Below are 7,500 nucleotides of genomic sequence, written 5' to 3'. Positions count from 1 at the left end.
CCCTAACCCTAACCCCAACCCTAACCCTAACCCTAACCCTATACCTAACTCAACCCTAACCCTAACCCCAACCCTAACCCTAACCCTAACCCTAACCCTAACCCTAACACTAACCCCAACCCTAACCCTAACCCCAACCCTAACCCTAACCCTAACCCCATACCTAACTCAACCCTAACCCTAACCCCAACCCTAACCCTAACCCTAACCCTAACCCTAACCCCAACACTATACCTAACCCCAACCCTAACCCTAACCCTAACCCTATACCTAACTCAACCCTAACCCTAACCCCAACCCTAACCCTAACCCTAACCCTAACCCTAACCCTAACCCCAACCCTAACCCTATACCTAACTCAACCCTAACCCTAACCCTAACCCTAACCCTAACCCTAACCCTATACCTAACTCAACCCTAACCCTAACCCCAACCCTAACCCTAACCCTAACCCTAACCCTAACCCTAACCCTAACCCTATACCTAACCCCATCCCTAACCCTAACCCTAACCCTAACCCTAACCCTAACCCTAACCCTAACCCTAACCCCAACCCTAACCCTAACCCTAACCCTAACCCTAACCCTAACCCCAACCCTAACCCTAACCCTAACCCTAACCCTAACCCTATACCTAACTCAACCCTAACCCTAACCCCAACCCTAACCCTAACCCTAACCCTAACCCTAACCCTATACCTAACCCCAACCCTAACCCTAACCCTAACCCTAACCCTAACCCTAACCCTAACCCCAAACCTAACCCTAACCCTAACCCTATACCTAACTCAACCCTGACCCTAACCCCAACCCTAACCCTAACCATAACCCTAACCCTAACCCTAACCCCAACCCTAACCCTAACCCCAACCCTAACCCTAACCCTAACCCTAACCCTAACCCTATACCTAACTCAACCCTAACCCTAACCCCAACCCTAACCCTAACCCTAACGCTAACCCTATACCTAACCCCAACCCTAACCCTAACCCTAACCCTAACCCTAACCCCTAAGCCTAACCCTAACCATAACCCTAACCCTAACCCTAACCCTAACCCTAACCCTAACCCTAACACTAACCCTAACCCTATACCTAACCCCAACCCTATCCCTAACCCTAACCCTAACCCCAACACTAACCCTAACCCCCACCCTAACCCTTAACCTAACCCCAACCCTAACCCTAACCCTAACCCTATACCTAACCCCAACCCTAACCCTAACCCTAACCCTAACCCTAACCCTAACCCTAACCCTAACCCCAACCCTAACCCTAACCCTAACCCTAACCCTAACCCTAACCCTATACCTAACTCAACCCTAACCCTAACCCCAACCCTAACCCTAACCCTAACCCTAACCCTAACCCTAACCCTAACCCCAACCCTAACCCTATAGCTAACTCAACCCTAACCCTAACCCCAACCCTAACCCTAAACCTAACCCTAACACCAACCCTAACCCTAACCCTAACCCTAACCCTAACCCTATACCTAACCCCAACCCTAACCCTAACCCTAACCCTAACACTAACCCCAACCCTAACCCTATACCTAACTCAACCCTAACCCTAACCCTATACCTAACCCCAACCCTAACCCTAACCCTAACCCTAACCCTAACCCTAACCCTAACCCCAACCCTAACCCCAACCCCAACCCTAACCCTAACCCTAACCCTAACCCTAACCCTATACCTAACCCCAACCCTAACCCTAACCCTAACCCTAACACTAACCCCAACCCTAACCCTATACCTAACTCAACCCTATCCCTAACCCTATACCTAACCCCAACCCTAACCCTAACCCTAACCCTAACCCTAACCCTAACCCTAACGCTAACCCTAACCCTATACCAAACCCCAACCCTAACCCTAACCCTAACCCCAACCCTAACCCTAACCCTAACCCTAACCCTAACCCTAACCCTAACCCTAACCCCAACACTAACACTAACCCTAACCCTAACCCTAACCCTAACCCTAACCCCAACCCTAACCCTAACCCTAACCCTAACCCTAACCCTAACCCTAACCATAACCCTATACCTAACTCAACCCTAACCCTAACCCCAACCCTAACCCTAACCCTAACCCTAACCCTAACCCTAACCCCAACCCTAACCCTATACCTAACTCAACCCTAACCCTAACCCTAACCCTAATCCTAACCCTAACACTAACCCTAACCCTAACCCTAACCCCAACCCTAACCCTAACCCTAACCCTAACCCTAACCCTAACCCCAATCCTAACCCTAACCCTAACCCTAACCCTAACCCTAACCCCAACCCTAACCCCAACCCTAACCCTAACCCTAACCCTAACCCTAACCCCAACCCTAACCCTAACCCCAACCCTAACCCTAACCCTAACCCTATACCTAACTCAACCCTAACCCTAAACCCAACCCAAACCCTAACCCTAACCCTAACCCTAACCCCAACCCTAACCCTATACCTAACTCAACCCTAACCCTAACCCTAACCCTAACCCTAACCCTAACCCTATACCTAACTCAACCCTAACCCTAACCCTAACCCTAACCCTAACCCTAAACCTATACCTAACCCCAACCCTAACCCTAACCCTAAACCTAACTTTAACCCTAACCCTAACCCTAACCCTAACCCTAACCCTAACCCCAACCCTAACCCTAACCCTAACCCTATACCTAACTCAACCCTAACCCTAACCCCAACCCTAACCCTAACCCTAACCCTAGCCCTAACACTAACCCCAACCCTAACCCTAACCCCAACCCTAACCCTAACCCTAACCCCATACCTAAATCAACCCTAACCCTAACCCCAACCCTAACCCTAACCCTAACCCTAACCCTAACCCTAACCCCAACCCTATACCTAACCCCAACCCTAACCCTAACCCTAACCCTATACCTAACTCAACCCTAACCCTAACCCCAACCCTAACCCTAACCCTAACCCTAACCCTAACCCCAACCCTAACCCTATACCTAACTCAACCCTAACCCTAACCCTAACCCTAACCCTAACCCTAACCCTAACCCCAACCCTAACCCTAACCCTAACCCTAACCCTAACCCCAACCCTCACCCTAACCCTAACCCTAACCCTAACCCTATACCTAACTCAACCCTAACCCTAACCCCAACCCTAACCCTAACCCTAACCCTAACCCTAACCCTATACCTAACCCCAACCCTAACCCTAACCCTAACCCTAACCCTAACCCTAACCCTAACCCCAAACCTAACCCTAACCCTATACCTAACTCAACCCTGACCCTAACCCCAACCCTAACCCTAACCATAACCCTAACCCTAACCCTAACCCTATACCTAACTCAACCCTAACCCTAACCCCAACCCTAACCCTAACCCTAACCCTAACCCTATACCTAACCCCAACCCTAACCCTAACCCTAACCCTAACCCCTAAGCCTAACCCTAACCATAACCCTAACCCTAACCCTAACCCTAACCCTAACCCTAACCCTAACACTAACCCTAACCCTATACCTAACCCCAACCCTATCCCTAACCCTAACCCTAACCCCAACACTAACCCTAACCCCCACCCTAACCCTTAACCTAACCCCAACCCTAACCCTAAGCCTAACCCTAACCCTAACCCTAACCCCAACCCTAACCCTATACCTAACCCCAACCCTAACCCTAACCCCAACCCTAACCCTAACCCCAACCCTAACCGTAACCCTAACCCTAACCCTAACCCGAACCCGAACCCTAACCCTAACCCTAACCCTAACCCTAACCCTAACCCCAACCCTAACCCTAACCCCAACCCTAACCCTATCCCTAACCCTAACACTAACCCTAACCCCTACACTAACCCTATACCTAACTCAACCCTAACCCTAACCCCAACCCTAACCCTAACCCTAACCCTAACCCTAACCCTAACACTAACCCTAACCCCAACCCTAACCCTAACCCTAACCCTAACCCTAACCCTAACCCTAACCCTAACACTAACCCTAACCCTAACCTTAACCCTAACCCTAACCCTAACCCCAACCCTAACCCTAACCCTAACCCTATACCTAACTCAACCCTAACCCTAACCCCAACCCTAACCCTAACCCTAACCCTAACCCTAACCCTAACCCTAACCCCAACCCTAACCCTAACCCCAACCCTAACCCTAACCCTAACCCTAACCCCAACCCTAACCCTATACCTAACTCAACCCTAACCCTAACCCCAACCCTAACCCTAACCCTAACCCTAACACCAACCCTAACCCTAACCCTAACCCTAACCCTAACCCTAACCCCAACCCTAACCCTATACCTAACTCAACCCTAACCCCAACCCTAACCCTAACCCTAACACTAATCCTAACCCTAACCCCAACCCTAACCCTATACCTAACTCAACCCTAACCCTAACCCCAACCCTAACCCTAACCCTATCCCTAACCCTAACCCTATACCTAACCCCAACCCTAACCCTAACCCTAACCCTAACCCTAACCCCAACCCTTACCCTATACCTAACTCAACCCTAACCCTAACCCTATACCTAACCCCAACCCTAACCCTAACCCTAACCCTAACCCTAACCCTAACCCTAATCCTATACCAAACCCCAACCCTAACCCTAACCCTAACCCTAACCCTATACCTAACTCAACCCTAACCCTAACCCCAACCCTAACCCTAACCCTAACCCTAACCCTAACCCTAACCCCAACCCTAACCCTATACCTAACTCAACCCTAACCCTAACCCCAACCCTAACCCTAACCCTAACCCTAACACCAACCCTAACCCTAACCCTAACCCTAACCCTAACCCTAACCCTATACCTAACCCCAACCCTAACCCTAACCCTAACCCTAACACTAACCCCAACCCTAACCCTATACCTAACTCAACCCTAACCCTAACCCTATACCTAACCCCAACCCTAACCCTAACCCTAACCCTAACCCTAACCCTAACCCTAACCCTATACCAAACCCCAACCCTATCCCTAACCCTAACCCTAACCCTAACCCTAACCCCAACCCTAACCCCAACCCTAACCCTAACCCTAACCCTAACCCTAACCCTAACCCTATACCTAACCCCAACCCTAACGCTACCAAAACCCTAACACTAACCCCAACCCTAACATTATACCTAACTCAACCCTAACCCTAACCCTATACCTAACCCCAACCCTAACCCTAACCCTAACCCTAACCCTAACCCTAACCCTATAACAAACCCCAACCCTAACCCTAACCCTAACCCCAACCCTAACCCTAACCCCAACCCTAACCCTAACCCTAACCCTAACCCTAACCCTAACCCTAACCCTAACCCTAACCCTATACCTAACTCAACCCTAACCCTAACCCCAACCATAACCCTAACCCTAACCCTAACCCTAACCCTAACCCCAACCCTAACCCTGTACCTAACTCAACCCTAACCCTAACCCTAACCCTAATCCTAACCCTAACACTAACCCTAACCCTAACCCTAACCCCAACCCTAACCCTAACCCTAACCCTAACCCTAACCCCAATCCTAACCCTAACCCTAACCCTAACCCTAACCCCAACCCTAACCCCAACCCTAACCCTAACCCTAACCCTAACCCTAACCGCAACCCTAACCCTAACCCCAACCCTAACCCTAACCCTAACCCTATACCTAACTCAACCCTAACCCTAAACCCAACCCAAACCCTAACCCTAACCCTAACCCTAACCCCAACCCTAACCCTATACCTAACTCAACCCTAACCCTAACCCTAACCCTAACCCTAACCCTAACCCTATACCTAACTCAACCCTAACCCTAACCCTAACCCTAACCCTAACCCTAACCCTATACCTAACCCCAACCCTAACCCTAACCCTAAACCTAACTTTAACCCTAACCCTAACCCTAACCCTAACCCTAACCCTAACCCTAACCCCAACCCTAACCCTAACCCTAACCCTATACCTAACTCAACCCTAACCCTAACCCCAACCCTAACCCTAACCCTAACCCTAACCCTAACACTAACCCCAACCCTAACCCTAACCCCAACCCTAACCCTAACCCTAACCCCTTACCTAACTCAACCCTAACCCTAACCCCAACCCTAACCCTAACCCTAACCCTAACCCTAACCCTAACCCCAACCCTATACCTAACCCCAACCCTAACCCTAACCCTAACCCTATACCTAACTCAACCCTAACCCTAACCCCAACCCTAACCCTAACCCTAACCCCAACCCCAACCCTAACCCTATACCTAACTCAACCCTAACCCTAACCCTAACCCTAACCCTATACCTAACTCAACCCTAACCCTAACCCCAACCCTAACCCTAACCCTAACCCTAACCCTAACCCTAACCCTAACCCTATACCTAACCCCATCCCTAACCCTAACCCTAACCCTAATCCTAACATTAACCCTAACCCTAACCCTAACCCTAACCCCAACCCTAACCCTAACCCTAACCCTAACCCTAACCCTAACCCCAACCCTAACCCTAACCCTAACCCTAACCCTATACCTAACTCAACCCTAACCCTAACCCCAACCCTAACCCTAACCCTAACCCTAACTCTAACCCTAACCCTATCCCTAACCCCAACCCTAACCCTAACCCTAACCCTAACCCTAACCCTAACCCTAACCCCAAACCTAACCCTAACCCTAACCCTATACCTAACTCAACCCTGACCCTAACCCCAACCCTAACCCTAACCATAACCCTAACCCTAACCCTAACCCCAACCCTAACCCTAACCCCAACCCTAACCCTAACCCTAACCCTATACCTAACTCAACCCTAACCCTAACCCCAACCCTAACCCTAACCGTAACCCTATACCTAACCCCAACCCTAACCCTAACCCTAACCCTAACCCCTAAGCCTAACCCTAACCATAACCCTAACCCTAACCCTAACCCTAACCCTAACCCTAACCCTAACCCTAACACTAACCCTAACCCTATACCTAACCCCAACCCTATCCCTAACCCTAACCCCAACACTAACCCTAACCCCCACCCTAACCCTTAACCTAACCCCAACCCTAACCCTAACCCTAACCCTATACCTAACCCCAACCCTAACCCTAACCCTAACCCTAACCCTAACCCTAACCCTAACCCCAACCCTAACCCTAACCCTAACCCTAACCCTATACCTAACTCAACCCTAACCCTAACCCCAACCCTAACCCTAACCCTAACCCTAACCCCAACCCTAACCCTATACCTAACTCAACCCTAACCCTAACCCCAACCCTAACTCTAAACCTAACCCTAACACCAACCCTAACCCTAACCCTAACCCTAACCCTAACCCTATACCTAACCCCAACCCTAACCCTAACCCTAACCCTAACCCTAACACTAACCCCAACCCTAACCCTATACCTAACTCAACCCTAACCCTAACCCTAACCCTATACCTAACCCCAACCCTAACCCTAACCCTAACCCTAACCCTAACCCTAACCCTAACCCTAACCCTAACTCTATACCAAACCCCAA

The sequence above is a fragment of the Heloderma suspectum genome, chromosome 14 (genome assembly GCF_057233095.1).
Source record: "Heloderma suspectum isolate Gila_16-S chromosome 14, 16-S_ref, whole genome shotgun sequence".
Classification (NCBI taxonomy): domain Eukaryota; kingdom Metazoa; phylum Chordata; class Lepidosauria; order Squamata; family Helodermatidae; genus Heloderma; species Heloderma suspectum.
This window is presented reverse-complemented; position numbering follows the sequence as displayed.